This window comes from Pan troglodytes, chromosome 23, assembly GCF_028858775.2.
Source record: "Pan troglodytes isolate AG18354 chromosome 23, NHGRI_mPanTro3-v2.0_pri, whole genome shotgun sequence".
Taxonomy (NCBI): domain Eukaryota; kingdom Metazoa; phylum Chordata; class Mammalia; order Primates; family Hominidae; genus Pan; species Pan troglodytes.
The window spans coordinates 20,993,355-21,015,208 of NC_086016.1; the positions used below are offsets into that span (position 1 = coordinate 20,993,355).

At 54.7% G+C, this 21,854-nt stretch overlaps 1 non-coding gene and 1 pseudogene across 1 annotated transcript; both read left to right on the plus strand.

Moving 5' to 3' along the window:
• Window positions 1-1,149: 1,149 nt before the first annotated feature.
• On the plus strand, window positions 1,150-21,313 carry LOC746275 (uncharacterized). Its single transcript, XR_010155972.1, has 6 exons — window positions 1,150-1,239; window positions 18,294-18,437; window positions 18,635-18,732; window positions 19,938-19,986; window positions 20,092-20,161; window positions 21,230-21,313. It is a non-coding gene; the product is annotated as an uncharacterized LOC746275 (transcript).
• LOC134809673 (cadherin EGF LAG seven-pass G-type receptor 2-like) lies at window positions 2,863-18,286 on the plus strand (annotated as a pseudogene).
• Window positions 21,314-21,854: the final 541 nt, after the last annotated feature.

Here is a 21,854-nt window from a genome sequence, read left to right on the forward strand (position 1 = left end):
CAGGGGCAGGCAGAGAGCACAGGGCTGCCCAGTCACCAGGTCTCTCTGCTTCATATCAGTGGACCTGGGCTCTGAGGGGGGCCATCAAGACCTCAGGCTGGCCCACTCCGTCCTTGAGTCAGGGTCCTACAGACTGACACCAGGTTGGCCTGCAAGACCCTGGTCCTGTCATGCAGGGTGGGCCTGGGGAGGACCCAGCCCGGCTGAGCTGACTCCCAGCACTCCTCCAGGTGCAGGGACAGCCTGGCAGTTGTCTGAAGACCCCGGGATGGGCCTAGGAGCTCATCATCATCGGATGCGCCCCGAGCAGAAGACGGAGAAGGAACACCACCCTGTGTGGTGTGTGTAGGGGCGTCACTGGGTTCTCTGGCTCCATGACGCCCACCCCGCCCCGCTGGGGGCTGGCTTGGTAGAGCGGGGGATACTAAGCAGGCGGCCTCGGAGAGCGTCTTCTGGGTTTGGAGGCCACATTCCCCAGGAAGGAAGAGGTGGGGGACCCCTGCAGGGTTATGGGTAACATCAGGCCTGGGTCCCCTCCCTGGGGTGATGCAGAGAGGGCCACAAAGGCCCAGGAGGGCCCCCAGAACGCTCTTAAGCCTTGAGCCTGTTTCTTACTGAAAAATGGGGGCGATCGTGCTCCAGCAAGGGGCTTCTGTGCAGGGGGCGGGGGGGGGGGGCGGGGGGTTCATGGGTTTCGTGAGGCCAGGAAGCGAGTGGGTCGGGCAGAGGCCATCCCCAGGCCTCGATGGCCCCAGCCGCCATCCCCTCCGCCGCCTGCAGGGCCGCCGCCTCTTCAGGAATGCGCGGCTTTGTCTAGGGCCCGGTGGGCTGAGCACCTCCTGCTGCCCGGCCTACGCTCCCCGGCCAGCCGCGCCGCTCACGCCCCAACTTGGGCCCGCGCCCCCCAGCCCCCGCCCAGGCCCGCGCCCCCCAGCCCCCGCCGAGGCCCGCGCCCCCCAGCCCCCGCCCAGGCCGGCGCCTGCGCCCAGGTGAGGGCCCCGCCCGCCGCCGCCTCCCGCGCCCTGCGCTTCCTGCGCGCCCGCGGCCCGAGCCCCGCCCGAGCCGGGCGGAGCGGAGCGCGCGGAGCCTAGACCCGCTGCCGGGCCGCGGCTGGGCCGGAGCGGCGGCGCCTGGATGCCGGCCCGGGGCTGGGCCGGAGACTGGCGCCCGCCCCGAAGCGACTTTCGGTCCCCGACCAGCTCCGTCTGACCCCTATGATGAAGAGGGCGTCCACTGGAGGTGAGTGTCCACGCGGCGCCAGAGCCCAGCAGGCGGCGGGGCGCAGAGCGGGGTGGTTCGCCCCTCCTCGGAGCCGCAGGGCTCGTCCAGGGCTTCCAAGGCTGGGGAAGCGTAGCCGGGCGGCCGGGAGGGCCACCGCAGTGCCGCGCCAGGCTGGGGCCAAGGGCGCCCCGGCCCCGGGAGGGCGGAGCCGGAGGCAGCAGGAAAAGTTGCCGCTTCCCGGGTAAGTTGACGGCGATGGCGGGGCTGGGGGTGGCGGCCCGGGTGTCCCCGAGGCTGGGCCAGGTCCGGGGTGGGGGCCGCGGGCTGGAAGGACGGGGTCCGGCCTCGGCGCCGCGGCCACGAAGGGGTTAATGAGCGGGTTTTTTTGCAGAAACGCGGGTACCGAGAGTAGGTGGGGGTATCGGGCCGCCTCCGCCCCCGCCTCGCGGACTGGGCTCAGAACCTCCCGTTTTTCTGAGGTCAGGCCTCAGGGGGATCAATGGGGGCGTTGGCGGCAGTTGAGGGCGTGGGGGACAAGGTTGTCCCAACGCTGCCTCCAGGGCGGGCGGTGAGAGGAGGCAGCAATGCCCAGTCATCCGCAGCCCGAGGGACATTGAGAGGATTGGCTGGGGGAATCAGGGGTGGTGGGGCAATCAGCAACCCCTCCCTGGCAGCCTTCGTGAGACTCCCCCGCCCGACTGGGTGTGAGGTCCCGCAGTGGGGGCAAGGGAGGGTGGGCTCCATGTGAGTTGGGCATGCCCTGCCTGGAGGGTGCTCCCCAGGTGCCCACCCAGGCTGCCCTGCTGATGCCCATGGTGTCCCAGGCTGCACACACGTTTCCTTGCACGTGCACGTGTCTACATAGACTGCACACTTGCACACCTCTGGTGCACATGCGAGCCAACGCCGCCCCAGTGTGCACATGCAGGAACACTGGGTGCACACACGGACTCTGAGGGCGCATATCTGTGTCCTCGCCCCCGCCTGCACGCCCACGGCCACACATGCATGCACGCGGCATGCCTGCTGTGGTCTCCACGGGTGGTACATGCTGGGGCCCCTTTCGCAATACCCACTCCCGCACCCACATGCTCGTCTGTTGAGTGGGGAAGCCAGGCCCACAGACAGGGGCAAGACATCCTGGGCCCCACCTCTGCCTGCCTGCCTCCGTGTCCTGGGGGTCCCCGCCTCGGGCGTGTGCGCATGTGTGTAACTTGGTATGCATCTGCACGTGTGTCTGTGCGCGTGATCATGTGTGCCTGCGGGCACATAGGCATATGTCTGTTTGCCTCCAGGGTGTGGGTGCCCCTTGTGTGCCTAGACAGGCTGTGGCCTAATCTGGAGCAGAGGCCCTGGAATGTGTGTTGGGGGCTCATTGAATGCCCCCAGCCCAGGGTGTGAGGGGCAGGGTCTCCCAGCCACTCCCCACCCACCAGGGCTGAGGCAGTGATAGATGATGGTGGGCTGGAACCTGCCTGGTCAGGGAAGACCCATTTCAGGCCATGAGGTCAACACTGTGACCAACAGGCCAGACCCTGGGCACCCTTGGTGGCCGCTGCAGCTTGGCTGACTGGAGCACGTGACCCAGCGTGACTGCAGAGGCCCTGCCTCCAGTACCTCAGTTTCTCCATGGTGAGGACCTTCTTGGTGAGGGGTTTCGTGGTGGGCTCCCCTACCTCCGGTGTTGTGTAGGGTGCTGAGCAGATGGATGCCATGCTGCATGATGGGCAAGGGTGGCCCACTAGCACTGTGGCAAGGGCCCTGGGCTGGGGCTTGGATTGGCAGGCCACACCTCCTGCTCCCCTGGCCACCAACAGAGGCTCATCTATAGAGTGGGGACCAGCAGGTTATCCTTGTAGGTTGTGTGAGGGTGAAACATACTAGCAGAGGAGCAGCTGAAGCAGTGGGGCTGGCCAGTCTCTTTTTCTAAGCCTCAGTCTTCCCATCTATAAAGGGGGTACTGTTCCCTGTTCTTCTCTACTGAGGTGAGGAGGAAGTGAGCTCCCATGCCGGGGGTGGGAATGGGTGGCCATCAGCACCTAGACGCCACCTGGCAGAGGGGCACGTGCAGGGCCTGCCGTGGCAGAACCGTGACCTGGATTTGGGTCCTGGCTCAGCCACCTGCTGGCAGTGTGACCTTGGGTGTGACAGGTCACCTCTCTGCCTCAGTCTTCCTCACCTGCACCATGGGCCAGTGGTCAGGGATTATCGGGGCACTTCCAGGCTGAGGCTGGGCGGAATTGGCCCGGCTTTCCCTGTGGAGTTCTGACTCTGGTGCTTCTGCCTCAGAATGCCCAGAACACCTCCCCACACCCCCACTCAGCAGAGTCCTCCTGGGACCTTTGCACTTCCAGCTGGCCCCTCACCCCATCCATTTGCAGAAGGGACAATAAAAGCCCCTAGTCAGGCAACTCAGGCCACAGGTGAGTGGAGGGGGGACAGGGCAGGGATGCTGCCCAGCTTGGGAGACCCTCCTGCAGTACCTTCACTCCCTCCCTGCCCTCCCCCTGTTCCTCACCTTGGGGGCTGTGGAACCCCTGAGCCTCAGTTTCCCTGTGCCAGGGTCCTTCCACTGGGACTGGCAGAAACGTAGGTTTGCAAGGAGTGAGAAGCAGGGGAGAGGCTGAGGGAGGGCCTGGCCCAGCAGGTCTCCGAAAGCCAGAGGGCTTGTGGAGGGTCTATGGAGGACACCCCCACAGGGGCTGGGGCCCTGGAAGGTGGGGGAAGGTCCTGTTGTCCTGGGAGGCTGGGGACTGGCCCACAGCCTGTGGAGGGGCCAGGGTTTGTTTGCTGTTGCTGTGAGTGACAGGTGGTCACTGCTATAAGGGCCAGGGCGTGTGGGACCGTGCCCTCCCCCTCCCTCTGCCCAAGGACAGTACAGCCTTGTAGCACTGCCCTCTCCTCGTCCCTGCCCCAGCCTTGAATTCATGCTTTGTGGCACGGACGGCCCTGTGCAGCCGGTGCAACACCAGGAGGGTCCAGCTGGTGAGGACAGGACGGGCGGGAGGCAGAGGAGCCCTCCTGCTGTCCTGGGCCTGTGGCCCGGAACCTCTCACCAGGAGCCTCGATCTGTGCACCTGGGAAAGGGGTCAAGAGCAGGAAGCACACGGGGAGTTTCAGGATGACCTGGAAATGAACAAATGCGTGTGTGAGCCAGGCGCCCCGCCCGGCCCTGGCACAGGGTTAGTGAGGGCTCCTGACACTTGGCTACTGTCTGATCAATGAGGTTCATGCCATCCCACCCCCATTCTGGCGAGCCTGACCTCTGATCCCCAGGCTGGCCTGCCTGACCCTCTGCAGCCACCCAGGGCCTGGGCCTCAGGGAGCTGGCTTGGCCGCCTGCTGCCTCTGCAGCTGTGCAGATGCCCTCTCGGGGCCCTCTCTGCACCCCTCAGTGTCCCTGCTCTGCGGTCTGGCTGCACCCAGGCCAAGGTCACAGGCACCCTCCTCAAAGCCAGATCCCAGATGCTGCACTTGCCCCAACCGTCCGTTCACTTTCTCATTTGTTCATTCATTCACTCGTTCATTCCTAGCCTGTCAGATTCTCTTCTGAGCCAGGCAAATCAAGGGGTGTGATCCTTGGCATCGTGCATCTCTAGGATTAAATGCTTTAAAGGATAGGAGGTCACAGAGTGGCCCAGGGAAGCCCGATCGGAGTGGCGGGCATGCTGCCCCACCCCGCAAATCTCCCTGCACTGTCCCTGGGGCCCAGCTGGGTTCCCCCACACCAGGTGTTCTGTGCTGCCGTTTCTTTTATCGCTGTATTTTAAACATTTTGCACATCGGGAACTATTCTTGTGCATCATGGGTCTTCTGGTGTGTGTGGAATCCCTTCCTGAGAATGCACCATCATTTATTTATCCAAACCTGCACCGGCCTCCTGCACTGCCTGCAGCCGTGGTGCTGGGCACCGGGAGATGCAGCTCTGCACACCCACCCCACCATGTCCTCAGCTGGCACCCACCAGGTCTAGGGGCTGGTCACGTGCCTCTCCCCTGATGCTTGGGCTGATTTCAGGGGACTCGGCAGCAGGGCCAGATCCCGCCCCTCCTAGCCCGCTGAGGCCTTTGACAACCGTGGGCTGGCCGGGTGGGTGATGGTGAGCGAGTAGAGTCTGGGCAGCCATTTGTGCAGTGGGTGCCTTGGGGCCGCCTCTCCTCTCCCTCTTTCACACAGCCTCTGGTCGTGCCCGCTATGGCCTGCGGGGCCTCTTCTGCGGGGCAGCAGGGCAGCGGGGCATGGGGTGATGCTGACACTGTTCCGCAGCTGTGTCCTGTCCGATGGAGGCAACCCACGGCAACCAGACCAGGAGGTGGAGAAGAAAGGCAGGGCTGTTGGCACACCTCAAGAGTGGCCTTAGGAGGGGCTGAGTGGGCACAGGCCAGGGTCCCCATGTAGGTCTACACGGGCCTGGCAGGCGGTAAGCCCCATTCAGGGCCCTGGCACATGGAGCCGGGCTGATCTGGGAGTGGAGTGTCAGGTGCTGACCCAGCCTCACTCAGAGCAGCCTGCCCTGGGCCCCCGGGTGCCTCTCGGCTCTCCAGTCGGCACCCTGGCATTCTTAGCTGGCTGTCACGGGTCACGGTCCGTGGAGTTGAAGTTCTTTGGAATGTTGGGGGTATCACATAAGGGCTTTGTGGTCAAATGTGGGACCTGCTGGAATAAATGGTGCTGATGGTGCTCCTTTCCCGCAGGGCGTCTTGGGCTCTGTTTTGGAGAGGGGTGGGCAGCACCTTCTCTGAGAGGCACCCCTATGCGATGTACCTCAGGGCCTGGTGTGCCCAGGAACCTGTTTTGGGAAACAGTGGTTGAAGTGCCTCGGAGGACCAGAGGAGGAGACCTGTGGGCCTCCAGCAAGTGCCCCGGGATGGGTAGACCCTGCCACACAAACCCCGCACCCACGGGGCGCCCAGTGGGTGGAGGGACCACTGCTTCTCCCAGCAGTTTGAGGCGATGTGCAAATTTAACCTTTGGATTTATGACTCAATTTCTTTGTAGCAAATGTCACGGGAAATGTCAGGCCAAGGCTGAGGCTGGGTGAGGGGCCCGTCGAGGAAGCGGGTAGGGCTAAGCAGGCTAGAGTACCGAGGAGGGGCTCAGGCCAGGGTGGGCTTCAGGCCCCTCACCTCCTCCTGGGAGCCTTCCTGGATTGTCCCTTGCTTGCCTGGATCCCTGGCACTGTGTCCTCAATTTGTCCCAGCTATCACAACCTTGTTGAGGTGTTGCCTTTATTTGCGTTCTACCAGGGCCCAGATGAGGCCAGCTCGGGGACATGCCAGAAGTCCCCCATTCCCCAAGGCTGGGCAGCCATGGGATCAGCTTGTGCAGTGCGGGCTAGCTGTATGACCTTGGGCAGCTCCACCTTCGTGGTCACCGTAGGCCTCTCTGCAGTCCACAGCTGGTAGCCAGAGGTGGTGTTCCCAGCTCAGTGCCTTCAAGAGTGGGAAAACGCGTAGAGTCCTCAGTGTGTGGGGTGTGGGGCTCTGGAGGAAGTGGGTGGGGGCTGAATGCAGGGCTGGGGTTGCGGAGGGCTGGCCCTTGGTGGTCCCAGGGGCTAGAGCAGCCCCTGCACACAGCAGGTGCTCAGTAAAGACCAAAAGGCAGTGCGTGGATGTGGAAGGTGGAGGTGGATTCCAGCTGGGAGTCCACAGTCCCCAGTTACATGTCCCCCCTCCACCGCCACATGCCAGATGTCGTTCCAAGGCCCCAGCCTGGCCCATCACCAGCTCTGCCCTGCCTCCCAGGCCCGGGCGGGTCAGGGAATGGTGACTGCCTCCTCCCTGCCGTGTGCCAGGCCTGTGCACTGGAGCAGGGGTTCAGGCTCCCTAGTGCCCCGCATCTCTCCTGCACACACAGCTCCCCACACTGCACACCTTAGGCCTCCAGATCCAGCCTGTCTGCTAGTGTCACATCCTCCGTACCCAACGTCCAAGCCCAGAGTCTCAGCCTCTTCCCTCGACCCATCCCCAAAGGCAAAATCAGTGTCAAACCTGCACCCTGTCTCCCGGTCCATCCCCTTTACTCCTCACTGAGGACCAGCCTCAGACCTGGCCTCTGTCCCCAGCCTGTGGCCACAGCCAGCCCCTGCAACCTCCCTGCCTCCCGGGTTCAAGCGATTCTCCTGCCTCAGCCTCCTGAGTAGCTGGGATTACAGGTGCCCACCACCAGGCTAATTTTTTTGTATTTTTAGTAGAGATGGGGTTTCACCATGTTGGCCAGGCTGGTCTTGAACTCCTGACCCCAAGTGATCCACCCACCTCAACCTCCCAGAGTGCTGGGATTACAAGCGTGAGCCACCGTGCCTGGCCTCTGAAGGACACTTTGAAGAGAATACACAAACAACAAATCCGGGGAAACTATTTGCAAATCATATATCTGGTAAAAGACTTATATCCTAAATATACAAATAACTCTCAAAACTCAATAATAAGAAAAAAACCTATTCACAAATTGGGCAAAATAATTGAACAGATGGTTCACCAAAGAAGACATTTTGTCAGCAAACAGGCACCTGAATAGATGCTCCACATCTTTAGTCATTATGGAAATGCAAAATAGAACCTCAGTGAGATAATATTTCACACCCACTAGGATGGCTGTAATTTAAAACAGAAAATATCAAGTGTTAGCAAGGATGTGGAGGAACTGGAACTCTCATATGCTGTTGGTGGGAATATAACATGATGCAACCACTTTGGAAAATAGTTTGGTAGTTTCTTAAAGAGTTAAATATGAACCTACCATATGACACAGTCATTCCCCTCCTAGGTATTTACCCAAGATAAGTGGAAGCATTTGTCCAGACAAAGATTTGTATACAAAGGTTTATAGCAGCTTTATTCGTATAAGCAAAAACTGGAAATGACCCAGAAGTCTGTCCACATGTGAATGGATAAACAGGCTATGTGATATCAATACAGTGGAACTGACTTTTGACACATGCAACGTGGATGTGTATCATGGATGAATATCAAAGGATTTTAGACATGGATAAATATCAGAATGATTATGCTGAGTGAAAGAAGTCAGACAAAAAGGAGTACATACTGTATGATTCTGTTTAGATTAAATTCCACAAGATGTAAACTAATCTACAGTGACAATATAGAAGAATGGTTGCCCGGGGCAGGGAAGGGCACGGGGAACCTTTGGGGGGTAACCACCTCAACTGTGGTCAGAGGTTCACAGGTACAAACATGTCAAAAGGTACCAAATTATACGTTTTAAATGGGTGCAATTTGTGTCAATTACACCTCAATAGAGAAAAGTACAATGCTTATTTTATGCAAAGGGTTATTTTGTAAAACTCTTTTGAGGAGGACCGTCCTGGTCAGCGGCCCCCACCATCGAGACTCTCCCTGCACATGGGTGCTGTGGTGACTCGGCCCCTGGGCTCACCCTCTGGTGCTGTGTGCACCTCAAGAGCAGGATGGAAAGGTCCCCTCCCCACAGCCTGGCTGTCAGACCCCCGGCACAGAGGTGCACGGTGCAGCCTCCCGTCATTTCCCATTTGCCTGCCCAAGCTCTCAGTGTCTGAGCTCTGTCCTCTTTCTGGAAGACAGCCAGGTTTAGTGTTGGGAGCAGGAGACCAGCATGGGCTAGCTCAGTCCCGCCACCTGAACAGAGGGGCTGTGATCCTCCAAGCTACCCAGGGAAGGTGCCACCTGGGTGCACAGCTGGTCCCAATGGTCAGGCCTCCCCTTGACAGAGGGGCAGGGCCGTGTCATGGTCAGGGCCTGTGCTCTAAAGCCAGACTGAGGGTCAAAACCCAGCTGCCCCATTTACAAGCTTCACGGTCTCAGGAGTGTCACTCTGCACATCAGTTTCCTCATCTGTAAAACAGATCAGTGACATCTGCCTGGTTACCTGCTAGGGCAAGTGGGTGAGTTGAGTCCGATGAAGCACTTAGAACGGTGCCTGGTATGTGGCAGTGTACAGAGCATGGGGCAATCACTGCAGCCGACCTAGCTGGTGGCCCCAGTGGGCCTTAGTGCCCCAGGCATCTGAGGAGCCCACTCTTCAGCACTGCCCCCGAGTGGCTGCAGCACACACTCCCCCAGGACTCATTCAGCCCTCCCAAGGAGTGGGAAGCCTCCGGAACCTGGTGCTGTCCGAGGCACGACAAGCAGGAAGCAGGGCAGGTGTCCTCCCCTGGCCCCTCACCCTTCCTAGCCAGGCTGCAGCTGATCCGAGGTGGTTCCTTGATCCTGGAGTCTGAAGGGACATTGAGGGGCTACCTGTGCTCCAAACAGACCAGCCCGCTTCTCATCTGCTTCACACACAGGGGTTCTGGGTAAGACTTCACTTCATTTCTTTGAAACACCACTCTGCTGGGCCAGCCAAGTCCTGTAGACCCCATCACTTATACCCCTTGACCTCAGCAACAGGACCAAGACCTGTAGACCCCACCACTTGCACCCCTTGACCTGGAAAACAGGACCACAACCTGCACCCAGCCGTCCTCACCTGGACTATGAGGATGGTACTGCTCACTGGCTCTGGACAGCTGTGTGACTCCAGGGGAGCCAGCTGTGGGTGAGATCTCGGGGGTCTTGGTAAATCTGGTAAACTCCTTGTGCAGTTCTAGCGAGCCCAGTGTGAGGACTGCCTGTTGGCTGGGAACCGTAAATCTGCTTGGGTTTCATGAGGATCTTGCCCTGAGTGACCTCCAGCTGGGGAACTCGCCCTCCACCTGTGCCAGGGAGAGCTTGGTCATTGTCTGCAGGGACCCAACTAGTCAGGACGGGCTTCCACGAGGAGACAGATTTGAAAGTATGCTCTCTTCGGGAAGCAGTAGCTTTAAACTGGACTAGCTCTTATATAATGGGCACTGTGTCCCTAACGAAACCAAAATATGGTCCAATAATGGCTTCTTTGAGGGAAGCACAGGGCAGTTGGGTTGTCCAAAGCCTTCTTTGGCACTTCACAGGTTTAAAAGATGATGGTTCAAGAGGCCCCAGTATTATTCAGCCATATAAAGGAATACATAAACAAAAATGTGGCCTAGCCATACAGTGGAATATTACTCAGCCATAAAAAAAAACATTCTAATACCTGCTACAACATGGAAGAACCTTGAAGCATGATCCTGAGTGAAAGAAGCCAGACACAAAAGGTCACATGTAATGTGATTCCACTCATATGAAATATCCAGAATAGGTCAGTTCAAAGCGACGGAAGGTACATTAGAGGTTGCCAGGGGCCAGGGAACGGGGAAATGGGGAGTGACTGCTAACGGGTTCTGCTTTAGGATAATAAAAATGTTCTGGAATTAAACAGCAGTGATGATTGCACACCATTGTGAATGTACTAAAACCAATTAATTCTACCCTTTAAAGTGGTGGATCTTATGTGAATTATATCTCAATTGTATCTAAATAAATAATAATTTGTAAAGGCCTCAGGAGAGGAGCTGATAATCAGGACTTAATCCCTGACTTGGCACACTACCTGTCACCCACTGTCTCCAGTCCTTCATACTCATCAGGAGCCTTGTGCAACATCACCTTTGCACTTGAGGCTTCCTCTGCTTAGAATGCTGATCTGCCTGCCCCAGCATGTCCCATGAGCCTGCCTGGCTCAGCTCAGTGACTCTCGGCTTCTACTCTCCCCATTCCAGGTATCACAGCTTGTATTCTGCTTTCAGAAATCAGGTAGTCAATCTTGCTGGTGCCTAGGGGACTGGCATTCTGTCACATATAAAGAGTGGGTGACCGCCGGGCGTGGTGGCTCACACCTGTAATCCCAGCACTTTGGGAGGCTGAGGCGGGAGGATCATGAGGTCAGGAGATCGAGACCATCCTGGCTAACACAGCGAAACCCCATCTCTACTAAAAATACAAAAAATTAGCTGGGCGTGGTGGTGGGTGCCTGTAGTCCCAGCTACTCAGGAGGCTGAGGCAGGAGAATGGCATGAACCCAGGAGAGCCGAGATCGCGCCACTGCACTCCAGCCTGGGCAACAGAGCAAGACTCCATCTCAAAAAAAAAAAAAACAATGAGTGGGTGACCAGCATTAGAGCATCAGGGAACACCCTCACCCAGGCACTCACCTGTGGGATGAAGCCACAGCACATCACCATGTGGAAGCCAAACTTGGTCACGTACTGAGGCTCAGCACCCTCACCTCTTCAGCCTGTTGACAGAGATCCTTGGCCTGAAGGAGCTGTTTGTCTTTCTCTTAAATGCCAGACCTCAGCAGAGCATCAGTACAAGCCTGGGCTGCACATGCTAGAATATGGGTGGTCTAAGGATGTACTACATACAGTAGCAATTAGTCAATATATGGATCTGCCAGGACACTCCTACCTGAAGCACACTGGACAGCAGGGTTGGGTATAAAAGGGGTTATTATTACCTCAAGCACACCAGACAAGAGGGCTGGGTATAAAAGGGGTCATGTGCCAATTCTACTAGCTTATCAGCTCCATCAAAATTCTTATTTAATAATGTCATTTTCATAAGGTAGTGTAAAGGGAGATGGTATACAACTCAACCTATTATTGAAATGCCACCAAGAAGTACCGTGAGCACCAATCTAGGGTAGACAATGTGGCTGGGTCAAGGTACCCAAAAGCAATCTGAACATACCCACTGTGTTCTCCTCCTTCAACTTCTCCCTGAGCTTCTGGTTGTAAAGGTGCAAATCTGCCATCTGGTCTCCAAGTTTTGATGCTTAACGGAGGAAAGAAGAAATGCCCCTAATTAAAATAACAAATAAAAAATAACATTATCCAGTTTGTTCCATTTTCAGAAATGTTTTAAATACATTAAAAACTACTCTGCACTCTTTAAAAAGTAAAAAATGAACCCCAGGCAATGACTGTTTTCCTATTTCTTTTTTCTTTTCTTTTCTTTTTTGAGACGGGGTCTTGCTGTGTCATCCAGGCTGGAGTGCAGTAGCACAATCATGGCTCACTGCAGCCTTGACCTCCAGGCCTCAAGCAATCCTCCCACCTCAGCCTCACAACTAGCTGGGACAACATGCATGTGCCACCATTCCTTTTTTTTTTTTTTTTTTTTTAAGATATGGAGTCTCCCTATGTTGCCCAGCTGGTCTTGAACTCCTGAGCTCAAGCGATCTTCCTGCCTTGGCTTCCCAAAATACTGGGATTACAGGTGTGAACCACTATGCCTAGCCCTGGCAATGACGCTTTCCAAAAAATAAAATTGTGTAATCAGAAAGAGGAATTAAGCAGGTGAGCTTCAACAGAAGTCTTAGGAGGTACTAGGAATTAAAGGAGGAGTGCTGAAAAAGTAACGATAAGTGAAAATGCAGGGTCAGGCACAGTGGCACAGTGGCTCAGGCCTATAATCCCAGCACTTTGGGAGGCTGAGGTGGGAGGACTGCATGAGACCAGGAGCTGAAGACCAGCCTGGGCAACATAGTGAGATCCCATCTCTACAAAAAATTTAAAAATTAAAAAAAAATAGCTATAAATTTTTTGTGAAAACCAATGTAAATCACATATAGGAAAAAGACTGGGACTGGGTGTGGTGGCTCACAACTGTAATCCCAGCACTTTGGGAGGCTGAACGGGGTGGATCATTGAGGTCAGGAGTTTGAGGCCAGCCTGGCTAACATGGTGAAACCCTGTCTCTACTAAAAATACAAAAATTAGCTGGTTGAGGTGGCAGGGTACCTGTAATCCCAGCTACTCGGGAGGCCGAGGCAGGAGAATTGCTTGAACTTGGGAGGGGGAGGTTACAGTGAGCCGAGATTGTGCCATTGCACTCCAGCTTGGGTGACAGAGCAAGACTTTGTCTCAAAAAACAAACAAACTGTCTGGGCGGGGTGGCTCACGCCTGTAATCCCAGCACTTTGGGAGGTTGAGGCAGGTGCATCATGAGGTCAGATCAAGACCATCCTGGCTAACACGGTGAAATCCCATCTCTACTAAAAATACAAAAGAAAAAAAATAGCTGGGCGTGGTGGCGGGTGCCTGTAGTCCTAGCTCTTAGGGAGGCTGAGGCAGGAGAATGGCATGAACCCAGGAGGCGGAGCTTGCAGTGAGCCGAGATCGCGCCACTGCACTCCAGCCTGGGCGACAGCGAGACTCCACCTAAAAAAAAAAAAAAAAAAAAAAAGAATTGCATGTTTGTTTGTTTTGAGACAGGGTCTCACTCTGTCATCCGGGAAGGAGTGCAGTGGCGCGATCTTGGCTCACTAGAGCCTCTGCCTCCTGGGTTCAAGCAATTCTCCTGCCTCAGCCCCGGAGTAGCTGGGATTACAGGTGTGCGCCACCACACCCTGCTGTGTTTTTGTATTTTTACTAGAGATGGGGTTTCACCATGTTGGCCAGGCTGATCAAGAACTCCTGGCCTCAAGTGATCCACCTTCCTCGGCCTCCCAAAGTGTAGGATTGCATGTTTAAAAAAAATCAAACCTCATGAATGAGACCAAAGCATCTACTGGCGCACAGGAAAAGAACACCCTTTACTTGAAAGTACCACAGGGAAAACCCAGGCACAGCCTCCCCAGCCTGGCAGCCCCTGCCAGCCTGTACCTAGGGTGGGTGTGAGCGTCCACAGCTGGGAGAGCAGCCGGCACACCCCAGCCCTGCTCCCAGGGTGAGCCACGCATGCACCAGGCAGAGAACTCCTGGGCTTTGGGCTGCTAAGCCCCAGGGGCCCCAGCGTCACCTGCTCTCGTGCATGGACTGAGCACCTACTGTGTGCAGGCCCTTCTCAGGGGTGGGAGGGAAGGAGTGGTCTCACCCTGCAGAGCTTTCAGGACAACTGAGGAAGTTTCCCAGGGTCCATGGGAAGTCTGAACCAAAAACTGCTTCCCAGTGAGTGGGACTCCTCACTTTGAGGGATTTGGGTTCTGAGCCAGTAGAGCAGGCAATGCAAGAGGATCCGATCCCACACCCAGGCTGCATGGCTCTGGGAGTCCTCCTGCCAGCACTCTCCACCAGGACCCCTGCTGCCCCTCAGAGCACCCCCACCAGAGTATGCAGGGCCTCTTGAGCCCACTTGGGCCAGGAGGGCACCCAGGCCTGCCTTTCCCTGCCTGCCTGCTCTCAAGGGTTAAGCTAACTTTCTCCATTTGTGCTAACATTTTCCATACATTCTTTATTTATTTATTTATTTTTATTTTTTGAGACAGAGTCTTGCTCTGTCGCCCAGGCTGGAGTGCAGTGTTACCGTCTCAATCTAGGCTCACTGCAACCTCTGCCTCCCGGGTTCAACTGATTGTCTTGCCTCAGCCTCCTGAGTAGCTGGGATTACAGGCCCGTGCCACCCCCCACCCCCACTGGCTAATTATTGTATTTTTTAGTAGAGACGGGGTTTCACCATGTTGGCCAGGCTGGTCTCAAACTCCTGATCCACCCACCTCAGCCTCCCAAAGTGCTGGGATTACAGGCATGAGCCACCACGCTTGGATTTCCATACATTCTGGCCATTGGGACCAGCTGTGCACCCAGGTGTCACATTCCCTGGGTAGCTTGGAGGATCACAGCCCCTCTGTTCAGGTGGTGGGACTGGGCTAGCCCATGCTGGTGTCCTGCTCCCAACACTAAACCTGGTTGTCTCATCCATGCAGGGCCCCCACAGGACCTCCAGTCCATGCAGGGCCCCCACGAGACCTTCTGGTCTGCACAGGGCCCCCAGAGACCAGGAAGGGTCCCCTTGCTGGAATTTGAGTCCCAGCCTGAGAGTTGGGCCAGTGGCATTTGTTCTCCATGTGTGACTCTGTAAACAGCTTTCCCTCCTGGTTTCTGTCTTTTTTTTTTTTTTCCGAGACATGGTCTTGCTCTGTTGCCCAGGCCGGAGTGCAGTGGTGTGATCTTGACTCACTGCAACCTCCACCTCCCAGGTTCAAGCAATTCCCCTGCCGCAGCCTCCCAAGTAGCTGGGATTACAGGCGCCCGCCACCATGCCCAGCTAATTTTTTGTATTTTTAGTAGAGATGGGGTTTTACCATGTTGGCCAGGATGGTCTCGAACTCTTGACCTCAGGTGATCCACCCGCCTCAGCTTCCCAAAGTGGTGGGATTACAGGCGTGAGCCACCGTGTCTGCCCTGGTTTCTGTCTTGGGTGTGGTCCCCAAACTCTTAAGCACAGCCTCACACCTCCACCCAGTCATTCACATAGACCCTGGGGTGCGCGGAGGCAGAGGGTCACCCGCAGAGGAGCTGTCCGCATGTCCATGGCGGCCTCAGTGTGCCTCCTCTGCTCAGCCCAGGGTGTGGTGATTCCGTCACTGCTTTAAATGTGGGGTTCAGGAGGAATTCTGATATAACAGGGACGTCTCCACATGTCTTCCCTGCCTTAGCGTCTTGAGGTGTACGTGGAAAAACCTCTGGCAGGGCTCACTCCGACAGAGTCCCGGCCTCTGACATTGAATCACCCACAGTCTCTCTAGTTTATGTGGTAGGGTTCGGGATTTATGAAAATCAAGTACTAAAAAATGACTTCCTTGTCTCTTTGAATTCAACTCTGATTAATGTTTGATCCTATTTATTAACTTAAACCATGAAATTCCCTTAAGTATTTTAAATGGAATTAATATACGTCATATATTTGATTTTTATTTTCCTATATCAGTTGTTTGGCTAGCAAACAGACCTTCCAAGCATTTAAACAGTGCTTGTAAATCTAATAAATTAAGCTAAAAATATGAAGCACCTTTAATTCTCTGGATTTTAATATACTTTGTGAGCTTAGTAACATTTTTCTATTCCTCTTAAACTTAAAAAAAAAAATTGAAAACTAGGCCAGTTTCAGTGGGTCATGCCTGTAATCCCAGCACTTTGGGAGGCCTAGGCAGGTGGAACACCTGAGGACAGGAGTTCAAGACCAGCCTGGCCAACATGGTGAAACCCTATCTCTATTAAAAATACAAAAATTAGCCGGGAGTGGTGGCACATGTGTGCCTGTAATCCCAGCTACTCCGGAGGTTGAGGCGGGAGAATTGCTCCCAGGAGGTGGAGGTTGCAGTGAGCCGAGATTGTGCCACTGCGTTCTAGCCTGGGCAACAAGAGCGAAAGTCTGGCTCAAAAAAAAAAAAAAAATTGGAGACTAATATTAAAGAGCACAATCTAAAGTGTAGGGCTGGAATGAATGAATGAGCTCTCTAGGCGAGCAAAGCCTTTCAGGGCTGATGTCCCTCGGTCCCACGAGCCAGGCCTCCGCAGGCTGAGCACTAAGCGCTGTCTGACCAGAACATCATCCACTCGGGCAGCGCCCTCCTGGCCCCAGCCACCAGGGCAGCGTGGGAGCAGATCCAGCGGAGCGAGGGTGGCACGGCACAGCTGCTCCGGCGCCTCGAGGGCTACTTCAGCAACGTGGCACGCAACGTGCAGTGGACGTACCTGCAGCCCTTCGTCATCGTCACCGCCAACATGAGTAAGGCACTGGCTGCGTGGGGGGTGGAGGCCTGCAACCCTCAGGGGTGCGCCCAGGAGCTGGGTCCCCATGGGTGGAGCAGGTGGGCTCCCGGCCCCCACTTGGCCATGCTCTTAGAAAAATGATTCAGAGGCTCGGCGCAGTGGCTCACACCTGTAATCCCAGAACTTTTGGAGGCCGAGACAGGCAGATCACGTGCAGTCAGGAGTTGGAGACCAGCCTGGGCAACATGGTGAAACCCTGTCTCTACTAAAAATGCAAAAAGTAGCCAGGTGTGATGGTGCATGCCTGTAATCCCAGCTACTTGGGAGGCTGAGGCAGGAGAATCACTTGAACCTGGGAGGCAGAGGTTGCAGTGAGCCAAGATTGCACTATTGCATTCCAGCCTGGGTGACGGGGAGACTCTGTCAAAAAAAAAAAAAAAAGCCGGGCGCGGTGGCTCACGCCTGTAATCCCAGCACTTTGGGAGGCCGAGGAGGGGCAGATTACGAGGTCAGGTGATCGAGACCATCCTGGCTAACATGGTGAAACCCCGTCTCTACTAAAAATACAAAAATTAGCTGGGCGTGGTGGCAGGCGCCTGTAGTCCCAGCTACTCGGGAGGCTGAGGCAGGAGAATGGCGTGAACATGGGAGGCGGAGCTTGCAGTGAGCTGAGATGGTGCCACTGCACTCCAGCCTGGGCGATAGAGGGAAATTCCATCTCAAAAAAAAAAAGGTTCAGCAGCAAGGCCTCCATTTCCTCATCTGTAAATGGAGCCTTTGGGAAGACAGTCTGCAATGACACACCCATGGCTCCCAGGGGACAGGTCCTGGGCTTGGGAGATGTTAGGCCGTGATCTTGGGGGTTTGGCAGGCCTTCCAGACCCTCGGGTGTGAGACTCTAAAAGAGTGAGTGTCGAGGATCCTGCCTCACTTCAGGCTCACTGCAGACAGGTGTAGGTACACATGGGATGCAGGAAGTTGGAAGTTGCTTCTGTTCTAAAGATGGTTAGTCAACTGGATATGGCGGTTCACACCTGTAATCCCTGCATTGTGGGAGGCTGAGGTGGGCAGATTGCTTGAGCCCAGGAGTTCGAGACCAGCCTGGGTGCCATAGTGAGACCCCATCTCTATTTAAAAAAAAAATTAGCCAGGTGTGGTGGCATGCTCCTGTATTCCCAGCTACTCAGGAGGCTAAGGTGGGAGGATCGCTTGAGCCCAGGAGGTTGAGGCTACAGTGAGCTGAGATTGCACCACTGTACTCCAGCCTGGGTGACAGAGTGAGACCCTGTCTTAAAAAATACATATAAATAAGTAGACTGGGCACGGTGGCTCATGCCTGTAATTCCAGCACTTTGGGAGGCCGAGGGAGGCAGATCACTTGAGATCAAGAGTTTGAGAACAGCCTGGCCAACATGGTGAAACCCATTCTCTATCAAAAATACAAAAAATTAGCCGGGCATGGTGGTGTGTGCCTGTAATCTCAGCTACTCAGGAGGCTGAGGCAGGGGAACTGCTTGGACCCAGGAGGCAGAGGTTGCAGTGAGCAGAGATCACACCACTGCACTCCAGCCTGAGCGACACTGTGAGACACCGTTTCAAAAAAATTAATAATAAAAAATAAATTAATTAATAAATATGTCTAGCCAGTGTCAGTGTGACAGTTGTGGTCATTTTGATAACAGCAAGGGTTCAATAAAGCCCTGGCAGTGATGTCTGATTAAATGAACTGTCCCCCCAGTTCTTGCTGTCGACATCTTTGACAAGTTCAACTTCACGGGAGCCAGAGTCCCATGGTTCGACGCCATTCATGAAGAATTCCCCAGGGAGCTGGAGTCCTCCATCTCCTTCCCAGCCAACTTCTTCAAACCACCTGAAGAAAAAGGTAGAACCGCTTAGAAACCTGCTACTTCCCTCGGAGTCCCCAGCGTTCAGGGAGGGGAGGGCTCCCCCTGCGGGCATCCCAGGAGGATGAACACGCCATACTCCCTGCGCACTGAAGATCCGGGGCCGGAGTGTTCCGAGTGTTCGCTGGCACCAAGTCCTATTGGTGACAGTGGGTTGTTTTGTCCAAGTGCTTAGGTAGAGGTTGAGCATCCTGATCCTGAAATCTGAAATGCTCCAGAATCTGAACCTTCTTGAGCACCAACCTGACACTTAAAGGAAGTGCTCATTGGAGGGTAAGTATGAAATGATACTTTAAAATAAAAAAAAATCAAAATCCAGGCCGAGCACAGTGGCTCATGCCTGTAATCCCAGCACTTTGGGAGACCGAGGCAGGGGGATCACCTGAGGTCAGCAGTTCGAGACCACCCTGGCCAATATGGTTAAACCCCGTCTTTACTAAAAAATACAAAAAATTAGCCAGCTGTGGTGGTGGGCACCTGTAATCCCAGCTACTCAGGAGGCTGAGGCATGAGAATCACTTGAGCCCAGGAGGCAGAGGTTGCAGTGAGCCAAGATGTGCCAGCCTGGGTTATAGAGTGAGACTCTGTCTCAAAAAAAAAAAGAATCCAGAATGTTCCCAAACATTTCAGTTAAGGGATACTCAGCCTTGTAACTGATAACTTGAGAAAGAAAAGAAAACCGAAATTTGTATGTGAGCTGATTGTCTTTGATGGGCAGTTGAACCCGTGAAGTTGAACTTGTCAAAGATGTTGACAGCAAGAACTGGGGGGACAGTTCCTTTAATCAGACATCACTCCCAGGGCTTTCTTGAACCCTTGCTGTTATCAAAATGACCACAACTGTCACACTGACACTGGCTGGACATATTTATTAATTTATTTTTTATTATTAATTTTTTTGAAACGGTGTCTCACAGTGTCGCTCAGGCTGGAGTGCAGTGGTGCGATCTCCGCTCACTGCAACCTCTGCCTTCTGGGTTCAAAGCTGCTTCTAGCTGGGCATGATGGCTCACGCCTATAACCCTAACACTTTGGGAGGCTGACATGGGGAGGATCGCTTGAGCCCAGAAATTCAAGACCAATCTGGACAACATAGGAAAACCCCATCTATACTAAAAAAGTTTTTTTTTTAAATTACCTGGGCATGGTGGCGCATGCCTGTAGTCCAACCTACTCAGGAGGCTGAGGCGGGAGGATTGCTTTAGTCCAGGAGATGAGGCTGCAGTGAGTTGTGATTATGCCTCTACAGCCCAGCCTGGGCAACAGAGCAAGAACCTGTCTGGGTGGGGGAGGCAGGGGAAGCTGCTTCTAAATAGAAATCGAAATTTTAGAATCACCTTCCCTTCCCTGCAAGAAACAAACAAACAAAAACAAACCAGAATGCTGTCTGTGTATGTACAAATCTTCACTCCTGGGTTGAGATTATGATACAAAACAGTTTGAACATTCTGAACTTTCTTAAGGTGCTTTTTTTACAGATCTGTGACAATTACTAAAAACTTCCCCAAATAAAAAGGACATGAAAAGGTAAACTCCATAATGGACAGTTTAAAATTGGAAACCTTGTTAGTAAATGGATTTTGTCAGGTATATGGTGTTACCTCATGTGTCTTTTTTTTTTTTTTTTGACAGAATCTCACGCTATCGCCCAGGCTGGAGTACAGTGGCGCGATCTCCGCTCACTGCAAGCTCCGCCTCCCAGGTTCACGCCATTCTCCTGCCTCAGCATCCCGAGTAGCTGGGACTACAGGCGCCCGCCACCACGCCCAGCTAATTTTTTGTATTTTTAGTAGAGACGGGGTTTCACCATGTTAGCCAGGATGGTCTCGATCTCCTCACCTCGTGATCCATCCGCCTCAGCCTCCCAAAGTGCTGGGATTACATGCGTGAGCCACCGTGCCTGGCCCTCATGTGTCTTAAAAAGAGGGGTGACTCTGATGTGGGGTCATGCTTGAAACTGAGAGGACGAGGTCCCCGACTCTCCATTGCAGCCAGCTCTCTCTGGAACTAACAGAGTGAGAACTCGCTCATTACCAAGGGGAGGACACCAAGCCATTCATGGGGGACCCACCCCCATGACCCAAACAACCCTGACCATGCCCACCTCCAACCCTGATCACATTTCAACAAGACATTTGGAGGGGCCAGACCTCCAAACTGCATCAGATACATTCATGTTTAAGCAGTCCATCTCCAGAACTCTTTTCATCCTGCAGATTTGAAACTCTAGCCCACAAAACACCAACTCCACTCCCCAGCCCCTGGTGCCCACCGTTGTTTCTGTCTCTGAATTTGACTCCTCTAGGGACCTCCTATAAGTGGAATCATACAATATTTGTCCTTTTGTGATTGGCTTATTTCACCGAGCGTAATGTTCTCTAGGTTCACCTGTGTTGTAGCAAACGTCAGACTTTCCCTCCTTTTGAAGGCTGAGTAATATTCTGTTGTGTGGATGGAGCACGCATTGTTTATCCACTCACCTGTTGACTCATGCCTGGGTCGTTTCCACCTTTCGGCCTGTGTGAATGGTGCTGCTCTGAACAGGGGTGAAGACGTATCTGGGCGTCTGCTTTCAGTTCTTTTGGGTGTATACCCAGAAGTGGGCTTGCTGGGTCAGGTGGTAAATCCTATGGTTGATTTTTTGAGGACGCACCATACTTTTTTCGGTGGGACATCTGCTGGATTTTGAGAAGCACCTGCTGGCACTGACAGCTGTCTTGGGGAACACAGGTGCTCCTGCCGGAGTCCTCACGCTCTGTTCACGTTGCAGAAGGCCCCCTGGTAAGGCCAGCCAGCCGGAGGACCACCCCGCAGACCACACGCCCAGGGCCTGGCACCGAGGGGGAGGCCCCGATCAGCAGGTGAAAGCGACACCCTGATGACACTGGCTAGTTCACCTTCACTCTGGTCATCGTTTACTGTACCCCGGGGCAGCTGCTGCCTGAGCCCTATGACCCCAACCGCCGCAGCCTCTGGTAAGGCCTGGGTATGGGGCACACGGAGAGGGCCCATTCCAGAGGCTCCTAAGTCAAAAGAGATTCCACAAGTCAAAATCCTGATCCTGATCAAGCACATGTCTTCACAGTGACATTTCACTGTGACCCTGGCCCAGAGACAGAGACCACTGCCCTGCAGTGTCCCTGGGAGGGAGGTTCTGGGTCTGCCACAGGACACCACACCCTGGAACATTGCACACCCTTTGCCTGGCCTTTTCCCAGTGTTTCTGTCAGAAATGCCCCCTCCCCAGCATACACCCCATCTTGTGCCCCGAGGGACTCGATTCTCTCCCCACACACCCGACCTGAGGCTGTCATGGGTAGTGCCTGCTGCTGGCCCCAGGGTTAGGGCTGCTCAGCCAGTCCTGGCTGGAAAGGATGAATGTCCCACAAGCAGCT